The sequence below is a fragment of the Protomyctophum parallelum genome (genome assembly GCF_964188405.1).
Source record: "Protomyctophum parallelum genome assembly, chromosome: 23".
Classification (NCBI taxonomy): domain Eukaryota; kingdom Metazoa; phylum Chordata; class Actinopteri; order Myctophiformes; family Myctophidae; genus Protomyctophum; species Protomyctophum parallelum.
The window spans coordinates 21,611,271-21,630,090 of record NC_139715.1 but is presented as its reverse complement, the minus strand read 5'-3'; the positions used below and the strand labels follow the sequence as shown (position 1 = coordinate 21,630,090).

Genomic DNA, 18,820 nt, shown 5'->3' with positions numbered 1-18,820 from the left:
ATTTATTTTCAGCAATTTAAGCAATCTAAGAAATGTTTAGTTTTCGGCATATGACATGTCCAAAACGGGGATGCCAGGGCGAATGTGCTTAATTGACTCTCCAGTGTGTGATGGTTAAATCCCCCAACCCCCCCCCCCCCCCCCCGACTTAAATGAACACCAAATTAACACTCAAAGCGGTACATGTGTCTCCCAGTCACCTCATTTTGTGTAACTAAAGGCTAGACGGGATACAATTTATGAGGTGATTTCAATTTACTTTCCAACAGCCCAGGGAGAGGTTCTTCTGATGTCATCGTCATTATTGCTTCCCCTGACTGAACGGTAAACCAGACCATAATGTTAGGTCGGTTTACCCTTTGCAGACCTCCAAAATCAGCATTTCAGCAGTGGTATACTGCTAGAGCCAGGTAACGGCTAAATTACAGGAAACCCACCAAAAACAATTGGACCGACCCAGGTACAGCTCCAGAATGTACAGTTAAGTTCTCTGTTGGCTTTTCGTCGATGCTATTGAGAAAGCTAGCAAAATTGGTCCGGCCTCAATTTAGGAATAATCGTGGGATAAAAAATAAATAAAAGGGGAGGCAGATAAAAAGATAAGCATTCTAGCCTGGGAACAATGTGAATGTTATAGCATTTTTTGGTCACTGCAGTGATTGAACGAATCAACTCTGGTTATCCATAATCCATGACAATGTTTTCGAAGTGCTGTAAACATCAAAGGGGAGTCTTCGATTGTACAACATAATACTCGCAGCTGGGGAGAGTGTAAGTTGTGAGTTGTGAGTTGCTGGCGCAGATAGAACCTGAGTGGCGAGGTGGTTTCACACGTTGGTCCCACGCTGGGATTTGGATGTTTTCAGTGAGCACACACAGCTTTCCCCTGCCTCGTTAGACTTGGCAACGCCACTGATATATATATATGTGTGTCACACAGGCCTCCTCGCACACTCGAGACTGGCTCATACATACGCTCCCCAATATACTTTTATGGGGTTTTACTTGGCACAAGACGGAGGACGGTCTTGCCTCCCCTCTCCAAGTTAAACAGAGCAGCATTGCAGGGGAGGTTATGGATGGCCCGGCCCCGACAGACGCTGGGCAATGAGTTGGAAACTAAATAATGTTGTCACACCGAAACGAAGGCCTGCTCCCGCTGAACGACCCCAACTAACCCTTGACAGTAAGTCTATTCGGTCCATTGGTTTAACAGATGGGAGCTGTACGCAGCACCGCTCTCTAGTGATGGAATAGGTTAACTACTACAGCCCAAAGACGGGACGTCAGATTTTCATTTACAATGTTTCAATATAGTCACTGCAGCTCAACATAGATGATGTTTTAATCATTAATTTCCACATTACATTCAATCGTATAGCTTAAATAAACGTTCTATCTTAAAGCAGCCTGTGAAGGCGGGAATAGATTCTCTGCAAAGCTTAGGAATAATAATAAGATAGACATACTGATCATAATAGCCGTACTGTATATTTTGTTGTTGGGGAAAGATATCTTTTACAGAGAGGTCATTTAATAGCATTTAAAAGGAGAGGGAAGTTCACCCGGCCACAAGGCAAAAGACATGAGCAATTTGTGCATAATCCACGGCCCACAATTCCTCAGGCCAGGATTCCAAATGTCTTCTTGTAAACAAGATCTGATTTCTGAAATTGATGTATTTGAGGTAACGTTCTCATGCCTGGATTTGTTCTGAATAGCAGTTGAGCACTCCAGCTTTGGCAAACACGGGAAGAGAAACAGTCCAGCTAAGGCTACTAAAAAAAAAGTCAAAAGTAAAACAATCATTTAAAAATGAAATTATGTAGAAATAACAAAAAGAGTGCCAAGCAATTTACAGATTTCCCCGCACGACTCAAGATAGGTCACCTGCAAAGGTAATCTCTATATATGTTATATTAGACCATCAAATTTAATGGAGGGATATGAGCTCACGAGCTACTGCAATAAAACATGTCTTTGGCCTCTGGCATGGCAGAGATGCCCTTAACTATATCCCCCCAACATCCCTGGTCCCCCCACCCTCTTCCTCAGTATATATAATATAATATGCATTGGTTCAACAAAGGAGGAAAACTTAATTCTGGCATTTGCAGATGCTCCGAATGAAAGAAACCTTGCAGAGTGCACTAAACTATACTGTAAGAAAGCGCTAAATCTAAATTGTGCATATCCGAGGCGCTTTACAATTATTGTGCATTACAATTACATTCACCCATTCACACACAGTCACACACATTCGTTAATACACCGATGGCGGAGGAAACCATGCGAGGAACCAACCTGCTCATTGGGAGAAATTTGATGGGTTCAGCGTCCTGCTCAAGGACACTTCGACACCCACTCTGGAGGAGCCCGGGTTCAAACTGGGAACCTTCCGCTACCTGAGCTGCACTGCAGCCCCAAGTATGTCAGGAAGTAGCCTGGGAACGTGGGTACATGGGCCAGGAGCCTATCTCTTACAGTATCTCCTTAGCCTGAGGAAACTGGGACATGACGCCATAGTACTATAAGCCACAGGGACACATTGGGAACCATTTTTGAGTGGTGCAACCACTCAAAAGTGGTGCAGCAATGTGTGTCCCTGCAATGTGTGACCCTGACCCCCAGCGTCTCAGGGCGGGCACTCAAACCACAAGGTCACTGAGCGTAGAGGGCAGGATAGCAGAATCACCCGCTTGCATATTAAAATGGTCGTCTATCTATGACGACATATCCAAAAGTGGGACGCCAGGTATTCACAGAAATGGTTCGCCTGTATCTGCCACCGATTTCACTTCAGCCTGTCTTAAGAACAGCTCCCCGTGAAACGGGGCCTGGAAAATGAAAAAGACCTTTTTTGCTTCAAACTTAACTTATAGCACTAGCGCGGCTTCACCAAAGCATTCCCGGTGTCAATGCAATTTTCTTCACTCTTTCCCCTTGAATCTGGGCTTGTTATTTCTTCACAGACCAATTGATTGGGAAATAATGTCGGCCCGACAACGTAACACCCAGATCCCGTTTCAGCTGGCCAAGAATTACTGGACGGGAATCACAGTGATTCAGCAGCACTGTTCATACCTCATTTCCATGAGAGAGAGAGAGAGAGAGAGAGAGAGAGAGAGAGAGAGAGAGAGAGAGAGAGCACAAAGAACTGCTGGCTCCCAATGATTACACTGCTGAGGTTAACCAAACATCGTGTAACGAGCAATCATAATCTTGCACTAAGAAAACAAGCAAAATAATCTTTGCTTTTTAAACGGCGCTCATCTATAACTGCTGATCTATCATATTAGGTTGTTTAATTTTGACACATCATCCAAATTTGGATCGACCACAGCTGAACCATTTTGTATCAGTCAAACATACCATAACATAGTACAAGTGCCCCTTTGATTTCAGCATTCAAGAATTCAACTTAAAATTATGTATAGGCCTATAATGTATATTGTACACTGTACAGGTATATTCTTTCTCAGCGAACGTTTTTAACTCAAATCTTTGCTTCTGGGGGGTCCCTGGAACAACATATTTTGAGATGGGGTCGGCGGCCAATTACATTTTTGGGGTCCTTACCTTGACATGAAACAGTTTGAGAACCACTGATATAGAAACATAGGTTTTTCAGAAAAATGAAATGATTTAGAAGTGATTTGTAGAATCTGGTCTCAGGTCTGAATAGATTAATCCTGGTTGTACCGTTATGCTTAAAAAAAAACAAGCTCACACTGAAACATATTTAACACAATATTACATATACGCAGACAATGGTAGGCAAACAATAAAAAAGTGGTTGCAATCAAGATGTAATAATAACCACGCTAACAGATGACTGCAATCAAACAGCAATCAGTAAGAAATGTTAACAGCATTGTACAATATTTGTAGGAAACAAGGCAGCTTCATAGGGACAATTTGACTTACTAACCTTACCTCAATGCCAGCAAATATCCAGTTGTGGAAAAAGTACTGACATTTTGTTACTTATAAGTAAAAGTATCAATACTGCAATATAGAAATACACTGGTACAAGTAAAAATCCGGTATTAAAATTTTACTTAAGTAATAGTACAAAAGTATTGGGATCATCGCGACGCATTGCGAGCTTGTAGATCAGCTAATTTTCAAATCTATATGAAAAAAAATATATATATATATATATATATAATATATGAAAAAGTTTTAAAATAAATGGTACAATATTTGGATCCGAGCTGTAGTGGAGTAGAAGTGAAAGTATTGGAAATTGGAATTACCCAAGTAAAGTACAAATACCTAAAAATTGTACTACAGTACTTAAGTAAACATACTTAATTACTTTCCACCACTGCACACAAGACTAGTTCTGCAGTGCACACATTCTGCCACCAGGTGGCAGTCTGTAACTGTGTAGGTCAGGATGTCAGTCAAGCCTTACATTTGCACACAATTGTTTCATACAGTGAAGAGATAATATAAAATAATAATAATACCATAGCTACAAATTAAACTGTCATTATGCCTTGTGATGTAATTTTGCGTTTTCTTGATGAAATAGGTATATCTATTCTTAACATGTTTGCTTATTTTGCTTATGACATTTTCAACAATGCACGCGTGTGCACACACACACACACACACACACACACACACACACACACACACACACACACACACACACACACACACTTCGTCAGTGGACAAATTAGGCTATTTTTCTTTTTCTTTTTCTTCCATATTTCCTTTTCTTCCATATCCTAGTTCGGATTCAGTGTCGAAAGTATTTACACCTGGTTCATAAGAAGCTATTCCCACCTTTGGTCAGCAGATGGCGACAAACTTCCACCATTTAGTAGAGAACTTAAGTGGCAGCCAGGCACCAAAGGAAAATTACTGCTGTAAACTGTTAGGTATCAAACTATAATTCAGTCATCATCATCATATCATACTATAATTCAGTCAATGTCTAAATGTCTGTCTGTCACTGTCACTGCCGTAGCTCCTCACCGCCTGCACCAATCCACTTTTCACACAGGCATTGACCATAATAATATGGAGGACGTAACGAAGCCCTTTTTTCGATTTAACACATTAATGATTAATAATTAATTTATTAGTGAATTCAAAATGCGAAAATGCACCCATGGTGCAGTACCCCCCATGGCCACAAGGGGGGGGGTCAATATCTCACAACGGGTAAGGGCTAGTTTTATTTAATTTACTATTTATGTGAATTGCTCAGATGGTGCTACAGAACAATGAAGTGCATCAACAATACTTTGAATGTTAGTTCGCTCATCTGAGTGCTGTATATCATTTAGCCTTGCTTCAGTTATACCGTTAATAAACATAAAATAGATAATCCCAGCACCAGGAGCCAGTTGCAACACCTCACACTAAGTTCAAACGTAGCCTAGTTATAGCTTAGATGGCTTACTGTATGCATTGCTGTATGCATAGCCATTTAAGCTATAACTAGGTTATAAGTTTGAAGTCAGCAGACACAAGAACATCATAATTATGTGAACATCTAGTGATTCCGGTAATCAAAATACAATGTTTGTATGTGCTGCACCTTTCATAACCAAGTTTGAAAGTACTGTAAAACTACTCCAGTGACAATATTATTGATGGCCCGTTAAATAAAATAAAGGGATAATACAGTATAGTATTGATTGGACCTGTATACATATGATCAACTACCCCCAAGTAAAGTAACAAACTAAACAAAAAAGCAGTCAACAGTGAGTGAGTGATGGGGCCAATGCAGTGTAGTTTCTATAGGGCACCCACATGAACGAGCTATCTTTAAACTGGGCGCAGGGTGTCACACTGTCAGTCAGTCCCAAATGTTTAGTGGAGCTCAAGAGGGTGTGTACGTCTGCCAAGTTGTAAATTGCTCTGTTTTTAAACTGTCCTCTGGTCCCAGATCAGCTGCGGAAGCAAAGTGAGAAGGAAGAGGAAGTGGGGCAGGAGAGCCATAAATCAGCTGCTTTTACAACACTGACTTGGCGTATATTAATTGCCCTAGTGGAAGCGATTTGCATCGTTTTACATTGCACCCAACAAATCTCGCGCTCCATAAAGATCACCCTGATATCCCTTTCAACATATTAGCGATTCCTTTAGGACCTGGGGGGGGGGGGGGGGGGGGGCTGTCAAACAAGCACTTCTGTTTATGCCCATCAAATGCATGGGGGAAATGTTTTCCTGAAAGGGAAAAGTATTTCACATATATTTGAACTTTGAAATGTATTGAAGTGAGGGGCGCTCTTATCATCATACATCATCCATTCATTGACAATGGGAATTTAATGTTTGTGTAGGACAAAAATAGCTGATTTGCTCATCTACATAATATGTAGATGAAGACCGAGAATTTACGTCATATATTATATGACGTAAATTCTCCATTCTTCTGGTCCGTGGCCCAAATGCTGAATAAATAATGGACCTTGATGTGAAAATCACTGAGCTAGCTGAATAAAAATATAGGGTTAAATTGGTTAAATTGATTTAGATTTTAGTATTTAATTTGGCTCTGGGTCATTTGGGATAATCCTCCGTCAGTCTTGCCTTAGCGCAGTGGTTTTCAACCCTATTCATATCAACTCGACATATCATTATAATATCAATTAGGCATGCCTAATTGTGCTTGTAATGACAGGTAAGGTTTGACTTGACACCCGAGTGGGCACACAAACACACGCGCTACGGCTTACTCCAAAACCTCTCAGACACTAATTTAGACAAACAAATATTCAATCACTCCAACAATGAGCCCCCCCCCCCCCACATGCACGCAGACTGAGTGAACCTTCTCCTGTAAAAGCTCCCTGAAGTTGAGAACAGCATCCCCAAATGGCCATTCTTCTGCCAGCTGTCCCACTATGGAGTGTATAGAGCAGGGTGGGCAGAGAGACAGGTGGTGAGGAGGCTGATAAAACAGCACCCCAGAGGCTTTGTGCGTGTGTGTGTGTGTGTGTGTGTGTGTGTGTGTGTGTGTGTGTGTGTGTGTGTGTGTGTGTGTGTGTGTGTGTGTTAATGTTTCTGTGTTGGTGTTTGGAAGTGCTCGTCCAAGTCACTGAACGGCCCTGCGTACCACCTGTTTTGAATTTGCACATAATGCAGGGCATTGCTTTAGTGATAACGAGTGCTTCCAAACTCTGACCCTTACAATCTGCAAGGAATTTCTTGACAGAAACTAGCTCATAACATGTTTACAGTGGATTTTCATGAAACTAAACGCTTTTAGTACAGCTGTAATGTTGGTGAGTTTGACAGGTAGGACTTTTTTTTCATAATGTTTATCTCACAATTTTGCAACCCATTTAGTGGTAGCGGACTGACCTCATGCTCCCTTCTATGCATGATGAGTCCAAGATGCTTCTTTTCACCTGACAAGGGAGTTTCTCCGCCCGGCTAAGACTTTTCTGTTTGGATGAATGGGCTGTCAATGAGAAATTGCATCTACTGTACCGTAGTTTCCACCTTGCTGGCAAGATGGATGCGGTCTGCATATAGTCAATTATGATTGCAAGGTGGAATAGATTTTTAATTTCTTACCCACAACAAACAAAATCAGCGCAACTCCACCAGGAAGGAAACAATATCAATCAATACAATTAATAATTCAGCTGACGCAATCCTCTGATAATAATAAAGTTGTGGTATATGTGTGTGTATCTTTTAGTCTCCCTGGTTTGTGCATTGTACAGGATGTGTCGCCAATGTTACAGAAGAATGCCAAGTGAAGGGGAACAAGGACACTCACTGCTGGGCATGTATTGAGGTCACAGCATTGTAAGCAAGTTGCAACAGATAAAAATATCATAAATAGGCTCATACACTTTCTTGTCTCTCAAGAGAGGCTTCATAGTCTTCAACCAGCCAAAATTCTCACATGTCTGCCCCCTTCTCCGCTTCCTCTATTGGCTCCCGGATGCTGCTAAGTACAAAACTCTGATGCTGGCCTTCAAAGCAACCAGAGGTATGGCACCCACTTATATTCAAAGTCTGTTCGGACCCTACAAACCCTCCTGCACGCTCAGATGAGCCAACGGAGGGAAGCTGGAAGAACATTCACTAAAAACGCCAGGACAACGCTCCACACGTCCTAAACTGTTCTCCCTTCTGGCTCCAAAACGATGGAGCGCACTTCCCATTGCAATCAGAACTACAGATTCACTCCCAATCTTCTGCCGTAGTCTGAAAACCCACCTCTTCAGACTCCATCTTAGCCCGTAGCGCTTGCCGTAGCATTTCGCGGTAGCTAGCCTCGACCTTACAGGCATATGCAAAGGCTCAACTTATATAATTTTAGATAGCATTTTATGTAGACATGGCACTATAGTGTATACGCAATTACACATACTTTCATTATATAGATATTCCACTGTTAGACTGATGTTCTTGATTCTTGATGAATATTTCTTTTTGTAATTGAGTACCATGTGTTGTTCTTGCTTACAGTAAATTGCTCTGGAGTAAGAGCATCTGCTAAATGCCTAAATTGTAAATTGTAATTGTAAGACAGACTTGTTAGTTCACACAATTTTCAAATTCTTCCACTTACTGTAACAGTCTGCACATCGAAGCGCTGACAACTTTCCACAGAAAATAAACTGACTGTCCCGCTTCGGCTTACCCACACACTGCAGTCGTGTAAATATGTCCTACTGTGAATCAAACTTGCCAAAGCCTATGTAGCTTGCGGATCAGCAAAAATAAATAAATGCAGTAAATATAAAGTGAAAGTTTCAATGAAATGAAATCCAGTGCAGAACCAGACTCTCTTCGAAGACGGTGTAATAGTAGGCTTGAGAGACTCTATACACTCTCTAACAAGAAGCTATGACTTAAATGCAAGGACGTTCATCAATCATACAGTTGTAGACGAGGCAGAGACACAGTACTAGCTTATACACGTCATTGTCATACGGGAGAGATGGTAACTAAAAACGTCTGTTCCGGAAATTCCATTCACTCCAGCTTTCAAGTCATAGGCCTAAATAGAAATACTACTAGTGAACTTTTTGCTAACTCTTATTTCTCCCACTGGACATCACCTAAGTGGAAACAATCAATAGGCATATTACATTTACAATAAGCAGATAAGCTATTAACATGAGAAATTAGCTGTAATATAAGGATAAACTACTATCAAGCAGGATAGTAGTGTAGTAGTGATAGTAGTGATGAAGGCCTTGGCTGCCATGGCCCCTCGGTGTGGCCTTCTGGTAGGCGTGGGGGCCACAGTGACCTCATATCAATGCCCCACTACTCATTTATCTCTTTTATCCTCTGCCTCTTTTCTGTCAATATAGTTTTGAAACAACCTACGTCTTTTGTTCGGATTCTGAACTCCCCATCTTCAAATTAATCCAGGGACTCCCGATTATTAATATTATTATTATTAATACGAATACATTATTTTCTTTAAAAAAAAAGTAATTTACTTATGATTTAACTGATAGTTATAACTGATAAGTTATACTAGATTCAAATTCAATTACCGGTACATTCATTTATGTGGTCTTAAAATGATTGTTTTATTTTATGGCTTTCCTGCCCTGGCATTTGGCCTTTGCTGCCTTTGTGCCCTCAAACAATTTATAACACCAAAGGTCAAGTGGCTTTGACTCTCATGAAATTCCAGGCCTGCTATCATGTGACGTAGCTTACATAATATGTACACAACTTCCATCTCTAGGTTGTGGACAGTTCTGAAACATGCTTAACAAGTTAACAGTACATCATCGATGGGGATTCCAAGCTAATAAAGACTAGACTATACAACCTTTATTTTCCTGGAAAGTTAGCAGTGGAAAAAGTACTTGCAAAGTCGCAAGCTTGTAGATCAGCTTTTTCCACAATATTTATCTGTGGAACCGAGTCAAACTAAATTGAATGTCTCAACTTGTACAATTCCATGTGTCAAGGTGACAAATGTTGACAAATGTTTCATTTGTAAAGGTGGGGGGTCCCCAGTTCAAATATGATTCTTTTTGGGGGTCCCCAGTTAAAATATGATTATTTTGGGTGGTCCCCAGTTCAAATATGATTATTTTTTGGGGGGTCACAACCTGAAAAGGTTGAGAATCAGCTGCTCTAATGATGACACAATGAAATATTTCAGACAAACCTCAATTTTGGTTAAACCACAGATTTCACAATTTCAACACGTACAATGAGAGGTAGACAAGGATTCCTATAGGTGGAACATTCTAGCCTTGTGCTTTACGATGCATTGCGTCACTGGACCTGGTCCTGTCAGTGAGGTTAAATATTTGAGGCTTGTGTGATTATATTGGTCAGGGTACACAGTGGGACCCTGCATCTTCTGACAATACTATAATATGTCAGGGGAGAGGGGACTGGACAATGATGCTGTGAATGTGACGTGTTCTCAAGCAATCCTTGGGTTTAAAGGTTTACTTTGATATTGTGATATTGTCTATGAATTGTTTGCATATAGGGCCTACAGGAAATGGAAACAAGACCGCAAGGCCTGTTTTTTGGTGTTTGACTGTACTCTGTTGCTGTTTTTACATTTCTGTCTAATAAACTAATCAATCAATCAATACATAATACATTTTAAGTACGTACATCCAAAACGATTACTTTTCAGGAAAAGGAAAATTGAACGAGTCAAGTAGAAATAATTGACTTCTGTGCTCACATGGAATGCTGAAACTGATTCACATTTCATTTTGTGGAATATTTCAAAGGGTTTTCGTTTCAAAGTGTGCTTTGCATCGAAGCTACGAGTCAAGACACAGGCAGTTCTAGTGGGTATTCTAGTGAAGCTACAGAGACAGGCAGTTCTAGTGGGTATTCTAGTGAAGCTACAGAGACACAGGCAGTTCTAGTGGTGTTTTCTATTGAAGCTACAGAGACACAGGCAGTTCTAGTGGGTATTCTAGTGAAGCTACAGAGACACAGGCAGTTCTAGTGGGTATTCTAGTGAAGCTACAGAGACAGGCAGTTCTAGTGGTGTTTTCTAGTGAAGCTACAGAGACACAGGCAGTTCTAGTGGTGTTTTCTATTGAAGCTACAGAGACACAGGCAGTTCTAGTGGTGTATTCTAGTGAAGCTACAGAGACACAGGCAGTTTTAGTGGGTATTATAGTGAAGCTACAGAGACACAGGCAGTTCTAGTGGGTATTCTAGTGAAGCTACAGAGACAGGCAGTTCTAGTGGTGTTTTATATTGAAGCTACAGAGACATAGGCAGTTCTAGTGGTGTTTTCTATTGAAGCTACAGAGACACAGGCAGTTCTAGTGGTGTTTTCTATTGAAGCTACAGAGACACAGGCAGTTCTAGTGGTGTATTCTAGTGAAGCTACAGAGACACAGGCAGTTCTAGTGGTGTGTTCTAGTGAAGCTACAGAGACACAGGCAGTTCTAGTGGTGTTTTCTATTGAAGCTACAGAGACACAGGCAGTTCTAGTGGTGTTTTCTAGTGAAGCTACAGAGACACAGCCAAAACATTTCTGGGGGTTCCCATCCAAAAAACGTTGAGAACCCCTGCACTAGTTGACCTCATTGGTACTAGTTGACTAGTGTTTTTTTTTGTAGGCCTCAAGATCAGCTAGATTATAATTATAGTAGTCACCAATGTACACAGTTTTTATTTATTTATTATTATTGCAAAATAAACAACTAGTCGGCTAGTAAACTAGGCAACTAGTCAACTAGTAAAATCACTAGACGTGAAAGCCCTACTACAGACAGACAGAGGCAGTTCTAGTGGGTGAAGCTACAGACACATACAGTACGGGCAGTTCTAGTGCAGTGGTTCCCAAACTTTTTCATGTCAAGGACCCCCAAATTGACATTTATTAGCCAGCGAACCCCCATTTGAAGAGACATGCCAGGGACCCCCATAAGAGAAGATTTTTATGGCTAGCAGTGATTCTCAACCTGTCATATATTAGTGTACGGACCCCCATTTCATGACATTTCTATCTCTGGGACCCCATTTGATATTGTAAAGTCAATGTTAATTTAACTCTGAGAGTGTACAAAATGCATGCAAATACATTTGTACACTCACAGAGTTACAGACCCACAAGGGTCCATTAGGTTCCAAACTATCATTTAGCTGGATCAAGACCCCCTGGAACTCCCCAAAGGACCCCTGGCGGTCCCCGCCCAGACCCCACTTTGGGAACCACTGTTCTAGTGGTGTATTCTAGTGAAGCTACAGACAGATACAGGGCAGTTCTAGTGGGTATTCCTGTGACTCAGCTTGCAAAGTGTTAATTTGTCAGTCACCTCTGACGGAGCAGAAACCCAATCTGCTGACGGCGAGATCCTCCGATGTGGTAGAGACGTGGCCCGTGCTTGTTGTGACAGGAAGGTTGCTGGTTCCACTCCCTGGATGTGCTGCTGTGAAAACCCCACACCAGTGGTGGACAAAGTACTCAATTTGTTTTACTTAAGTAAAAGTATCAATACTGCAATGCAGAACTACTCCGTTACAAGTAAAAGAGTTCAAAATGTACTTGAGTAAAAGTACAAAATGTATTTAAAGTACCAAAAGTAAGAGTATTCATTATGCAGTGATACTCCAATGTGTCGCATCGCGACACATTGGGAGCTTTATCGGCTATTTTCAAACGGCCGAAATGTATATAGGGCTGAAGTGGTTAATGTATGTTTTGTAATAATAATCAAAATCTACAAAGTAACTAGTGTTTTCATATAAATGTAGTGGAGTAAAAGTACAATATTTGGACCTGAAAATACTGGAAAGTATTGGAAATACTCAAGTAAAGTACAGTTGTTAAGAAAATGTACTTAGTTACTTTCCACCACTGTACCAGGCTTGTTCTCATATTTCATGGGATATCATAGCTGTGGTCCATTGACTATGAACTGTAACATGCTCAACATTACAGCCGACCATTTTCCAAAACATGCCGTAGTGTGTTGTTTGTTTTAAATCGAGGAAGCCATTGGATTATGTTGCTTGCAGAAACTTGACACCTTGACATAGATAACCAGATAACCAAGACGCAATGTAATGATTGCGTTCTACATTTTTAATGCAATTTAAAATGGAGTGATTTGAAAAGTGTAGCCGAAAAAATATTGATTTAAGAAAAAACTCAAATGTCCGTGACTTGTCAACCGTGCAGTGGTGATTAGCTAACATTGCCAAAATTATTTACACACACACACACACACACACACACACACACACACACACACACACACACACACACACACACACACACACACACACACACACACACACACACACACACACAATGAAGATCCTCCCAGTGTGATTGAAGATGCAGACCTTGAATGGACAGCTAGTCTCACACGTCTCTCTCACACACAAAATAAATAACTGTATTCAACACAGCTCAGCATGCCATATAAAACTCATGCAAGGCCATTAATAGCTGCATTATGGCTTCTGACCTCTGTCAAACATATCCGCACAGTACATGCGCGCACACACACACACACACACACACACACACACACACACACACACACACACACACACACACACACACACACACACACACACACACACACACACACACACACACACACACACACACACACACACACACACACACACACACACACACACACACACACACACACACACTCGCTCTGACCATGTGCCAGAGGAACTGCAGATTGTGCTATTTCAGTGTACATTATTCACCAACAACTAAAACAAAGCTATTTCTCTGCAACATGTATATACCTGTTTCTCCCTGACCCCACCTTGCACCCCACACCCCCTCCAGGGAGAGCTGCTGCAGTCTCCCATATAGGCTCAGGCCCCTGATAAGTGCCATATGGCACAGTCACAGTGTGTGTGTGAGTGTGAGTGTGAGTGTGAGTGTGTGTGTGTGTGTGTGTGTGTGTGTGTGTGTGTGTGTGTGTGTGTGTGTGTGTGTGTGTGTGTGTGTGCGTGTGCGTGTGCGTGCGTGTGCGTGTTTGAGAGGGACAGAGAGAGAGAGAGAGGGAGGGGAGGGACCTATGGCTAAAGGTGTCAGAGGCAGGCTGGTTTAAATTTAGCGGCGACAGGGGTGTTATCCGCATGGCAGGTCCTGTCTCCCTCCCCCCTCTCTAGCCCCCCTCTCTCTCGCTCTGTCTCTCTCTCTCTCTCTCTGTCTCACCGGGCTGCAGGAGACGGCCTTACACTTCACTTCATTTCTCTCCCCTCTCTGCTCTGTTCTCTTCCTATTGCACACATCTACCGGTCCACCTGGATTGTAAGCAGAGGTCAGCCGAGGACGCACGACACAGAGAGAGAGAGAGAGAGAGAGAAGGGAGGGGGACTCTCGCCGGAGGCAGCAGGAGGGATAGAGGAAGAGAGAAGGCAGTAGAAGACTGTGGATTCACTGGTTCAGGATAACGCGTGGTGTTTGTCAGTGGTGTTGCAGAGGAACAGGCGACAGCAAGGCAGCAGCTCAGGAGAGGAAGCGGCTTCGAGCTGCGAGAGGTGAGACCCTACAGCTCTGCAGTTAGAGATGTCTATGTATATGTAATTATGTACTACGTGTGTGTGTGTGTGTGTGTGTGTGTGTGTGTGTGTGTGTGTGTGTGTGTGTGTGTGTGTGTGTGTGTGTGTGTGCGCACGTGCGTGCGTGCGTGCGTGCGTGTGCAAGCGTGCATGCTACAGTATTTGCGGGTGTATAAAATGGACTGATAATGAAATACTGTCAATACACGAGTAACAATTGCATCCACACATCTTAACCTTTCACAGATTGATTCAGTACTTAACTGTAGTTTGGTTTGTATGAATTGGATTGGTTGAAAGAGAAGGCTCACTGTGCTCAGGTTGTGCAGTATAATGTCCGTAGCGTATAGTGTATGCTGCTGCTGCTACGCAGAGAAAACAAGGTACAATGCAGGTTTTAGAAATCATGCAACTTGTCAATAACATCTATTGTTGATTGTCTTCATGATGCTGGATCGGTTGAGATGCACGGCGGCCCAATGGAGGCAATAGTAAACAGTAATCAGTTCAAGTGCACATGGATACTTGTGAGATTTAACTCTGCAGGAGTACGTCTAGGCCGGCTTTGTGGCAGCACTGCACCTGGGTTTTAAACGAAACGCAGTGACTCACGGGATATCTGCTAATCTCAATCTAATTTCACCTGATTTGATTTAATTTAAATCAAATCAAGTTCCAGTGCGTGAGCGGACAATAAAGTACGACATCATAACATACTCTTTTGCTTGCATCTTATGCAACAGCCCAATGCATTCATTTTTATTGTATTTATTTTTCAAGTACAGTACGCATTTCATTGTTTTGTTTGTGCTATAAGATTAGATGCAAGATTAGATGCAAGATTAGATGCAAGAGAAAGTGAGGTCCTCATGGTTGACAACATAACAGCCACCTTGGTCCTGCAGAGAGCCCCTATACTAACCTCGCGTCCGACCGATATTTGAATACTGGGCCCCTGGTTGGTTACAGCCTGGTTCCAGAACAAATCTGGTTGGCCGTCACCATTTCAGCCGTGAAGTCACACTTGAGAGAAGAGCCAGACTTTAATCTGCCTGGGGCAATATTGCCGAGGCAGATGAAGGCTGGCCACGCGAGGCTGCCACTATACTGCACACTGTGGCAACCAAAATAAAAACCAGCCGACAGCGTTGTTCAATCGAATTCGCTGACAGGGGCATAACCCGATATTGTCCCCATGGGCGGCGGTGGCCATGCGCCACGCAGGACCCTGCTTTTTTCTCCTGCACATCAAAGCCACGGGCCAATAATTCACCCTGTTATATTCTGGACAGCGATATCCTCTTGTGGACATGGGGGGGGGGGGGGGGGGGGGGGGGTTGTGACAGGACTGTGTCCCGCTGTCAGCCAGCGTATTTCCAAAGGGCAGTGGTGGAAAGTAACTAAAGTACATTTACTTAAGTACTGTACTTTTTGAGTTGTTTACTTTAATTACTTTAATTTTCGGCACTTCTACTTCACTGCATTTCAGAGGCAAATATTGTACTTTTACTCTTTTATTTGAAAACTAGTTACTAGTTACAGTACTTTACACTAATTGAGTGTTTATTACAAAACATACTGTACATTACCCACTTCAGCCCTATATAATAGCCGATCTACAAGCTCACAATGTTGCTTTGTGACGCATTGTGAGCTTGTAGATCTGGTAATTTCAAAAGATATTTATACATTTTAAAAACACTCTGCCTAGTGAGTACTCTCTACTTTTGTTATTTTAAGTACATTTTGACATAACCAATGCTTTTGTACTTTTACTCAAGTAAAATGTTTTAATTCCGGGCTTTTACTTGTAATGTGAGTATTTCTATATTGCAGTATTGATACTTTTACTTAAGTAGAACATGTGAGTACTTTTTTTTACACCACTGCCAAAGGGCAGCGCGGCCATCAGAGACCCCTCACAGCACTGAGGACTCACTGGGGACAGAGAGAGAGAGAGAGAGAGAGAGAGAGAGAGAGAGAGAGAGAGAGGAGGCTGTGGACGGAATAGGGACAGACAGAGAGAGAGAGAGAGAGAGAGAGAGAGAGAGAGAGAGAGAGAGAGAGGAGGCTGTGGACGGAATAGAGAGAGAGAGAGAGAGAGAGAGAGAGAGAGAGAGAGAGAGAGAGAGAGAGGAGGCTGTGGACGGAATAGAGAGAGAGAGAGAGAGAGAGAGAGAGAGAGAGAGAGAGAGAGGAGGCTGTGGACGGAATAGGGACAGAGGGGGGAGGTCAAGTTACTGACTGGGCCTTCGTCCACATCTCAGTTTGGAAACGTCATGTGAAGAGGTGTGGAAGACACAGGGACAGAAGGGGGGGGGGGGGGGTGGGAATCCCATGTTTTGCCAGTAAAACCCCCATAAAATGAGCTGAGAAGGACAAATGTTTTGACAGTAAAGTAAATGAAGTAAATTGAGACAGACAGACAGACAGACAGACAAACAGAGAGAGAGGGAGAGAGTGGGGGGGAAGAGAGAGAGAGAGATTATTTTTCTACTGCAGGAAGCAGATCTGTTTCGGATGTTTGACAATCAGAGCACATTCAGACGCAGCCTGTGGCAAACGGCCAACTTCTCAAATATGTGTATACTGTATATTGTACCACAAATGCAAAGCACTTCATTTCTAGAAGGGCCACTTCACCCCTTTTGCAACCAGCTCTTATTTTAATGATGTTTGGGGGACAAGAAACACTTCCCTGTGGGTTTTATGTGTTTGTGTCTGATCTCGCTTCCTTCCTACATGTCGTCTCTATTCAGTATTTTAGCCGTGACGTGAGCGCCCCCTCCTGAGATACTTCCGGGTCCTACTTTTGTGTCGCTTTTGTGTCCCCATAGTGTTATACTGTGTCCCTCCGTCTGACTAAATCTGAGACGAAAACAACCACGAAAGTCTCATTTTACCGCTCTCATGCAACAACAAAGCTGCGCTGCTCTCCCAAATCTGACAGTGACAGGCCGTCTGCCCCATACTGAATACTATCGCCTTTTTATTTCATTGTGTCAACTAAATCCTCATTAATGCAAACTAGATTCAACATACTCAACCCTGCAGACATTCTAAATATACCCCCGAAATATTGTACTGAGCAAATGGACTGTTACCACCTTCAATAATAATCATAATAATAGTCTTTATTGTCTCCACATCATATATTTTCTTTGTCATGGACACTTGTACAGAACATTAATAATTCTACTCAAGTTGGAAGCATTAAGACGCATTTTAACCCTCAATGGCTTCCTTTCTGAAAAATAACGTCATTGTGAAAAGATTCACGCGTTTAGATATTCTATTTACAATGAGATGCGGACGGGAGCTGGTGAGACCAGCAGTGAGACCAGTTACTTAAGTTACTAGACTTACATAACTTTACGCCACTGACAACAACATGCATGAAATGCACCAATGCATTTGGTGGACTAGTAATCTGCTGCTGGTGCAATAATCTGCCGTAGGCCAAGGAGGGTTGGCTAGACAGGGCAGATGGCATGGTTATGGTGCGTGCAGTGTGTGTGTGTGTGTGTGTGTGTGTGTGTGTGTGTTGGACAGACAGACTGAGAGACTGAACTTTCTTGATCCCGTGGGGAAATGCAGATACAGTAGATAACAATAAGTAACAATAATTAACACAGTACAGGTGTAGGTGTGTGTGTGTGTCTATATATCACACAGACACACACGTACATTTAATTCATTCAGACCACATACTGATTATTCTGCTGAATTAGTTTCCAGTATTACCATGTCGGTTCCTGGTAAAAATCTTCTTCTTTTTTTTCGCCGACCGATTGGTCAGGTGCTTCTTGTATTCGTTTTACTCAGAATAAGGTTAGAAATAATGACCATGACCTGACGAAGATGTGACGGATACATCGAACCCTGATAATAAAAATAAGGGCTTAAACGGTCTGAGTTGCTCCAGTGCCTCCTTACCTCCTGTAACCTGTCCTGCCTCTGAGATGCACAAGACTGGCCTGCCATAGGCTAGAGGCGTGGTTGGAACTCCCTTCTGCAAGGTTAGAAATAAGTTTAGGCTTAGGCATGGTTTTACTTAACTGAGGTTGAGGTTTAACCGTTTAAGCATATTATACTTAGGTTACGATTAGGAATACCAGGCTGGGCCCAGGCCGTAGCGTAACGGTCTGGGCACCGGACTGGTGATCCAGTCGCGGTGTGCCGCGGGTTCGACTCCCGGACCCGACACGGCCTTTACCGCATGTCATCCCCCCATCTCTCTCCCGTTTCCTGTCAGCCTACTTTCTATCCCTTAAAAAATCAATAAAAGGCGTAAGCCGCAAAAAAATATCTTAAAAAAAAAAAAAAAGGAATACCAGGC

General features: G+C 42.4%; 1 protein-coding gene across 3 annotated transcripts in view; it reads left to right on the top strand.

Moving 5' to 3' along the window:
* The first annotated feature begins 14,146 nt into the window (after positions 1 to 14,146).
* The window catches only part of filip1l (filamin A interacting protein 1-like), a 108,565-nt gene continuing 103,891 nt past the window's right edge, over positions 14,147 to 18,820 (top strand). The window contains exon 1 of one of the 3 annotated variants that reach the window (XM_083758781.1): positions 14,147 to 14,460. The gene's annotated coding sequence lies outside the window, so the exon portion shown is untranslated. Of the gene's footprint in view, positions 14,491 to 18,820 lie in introns of all 3 variants that reach the window. The other 2 variants (XM_083758782.1, XM_083758784.1) reach the window with 2 other exon arrangements.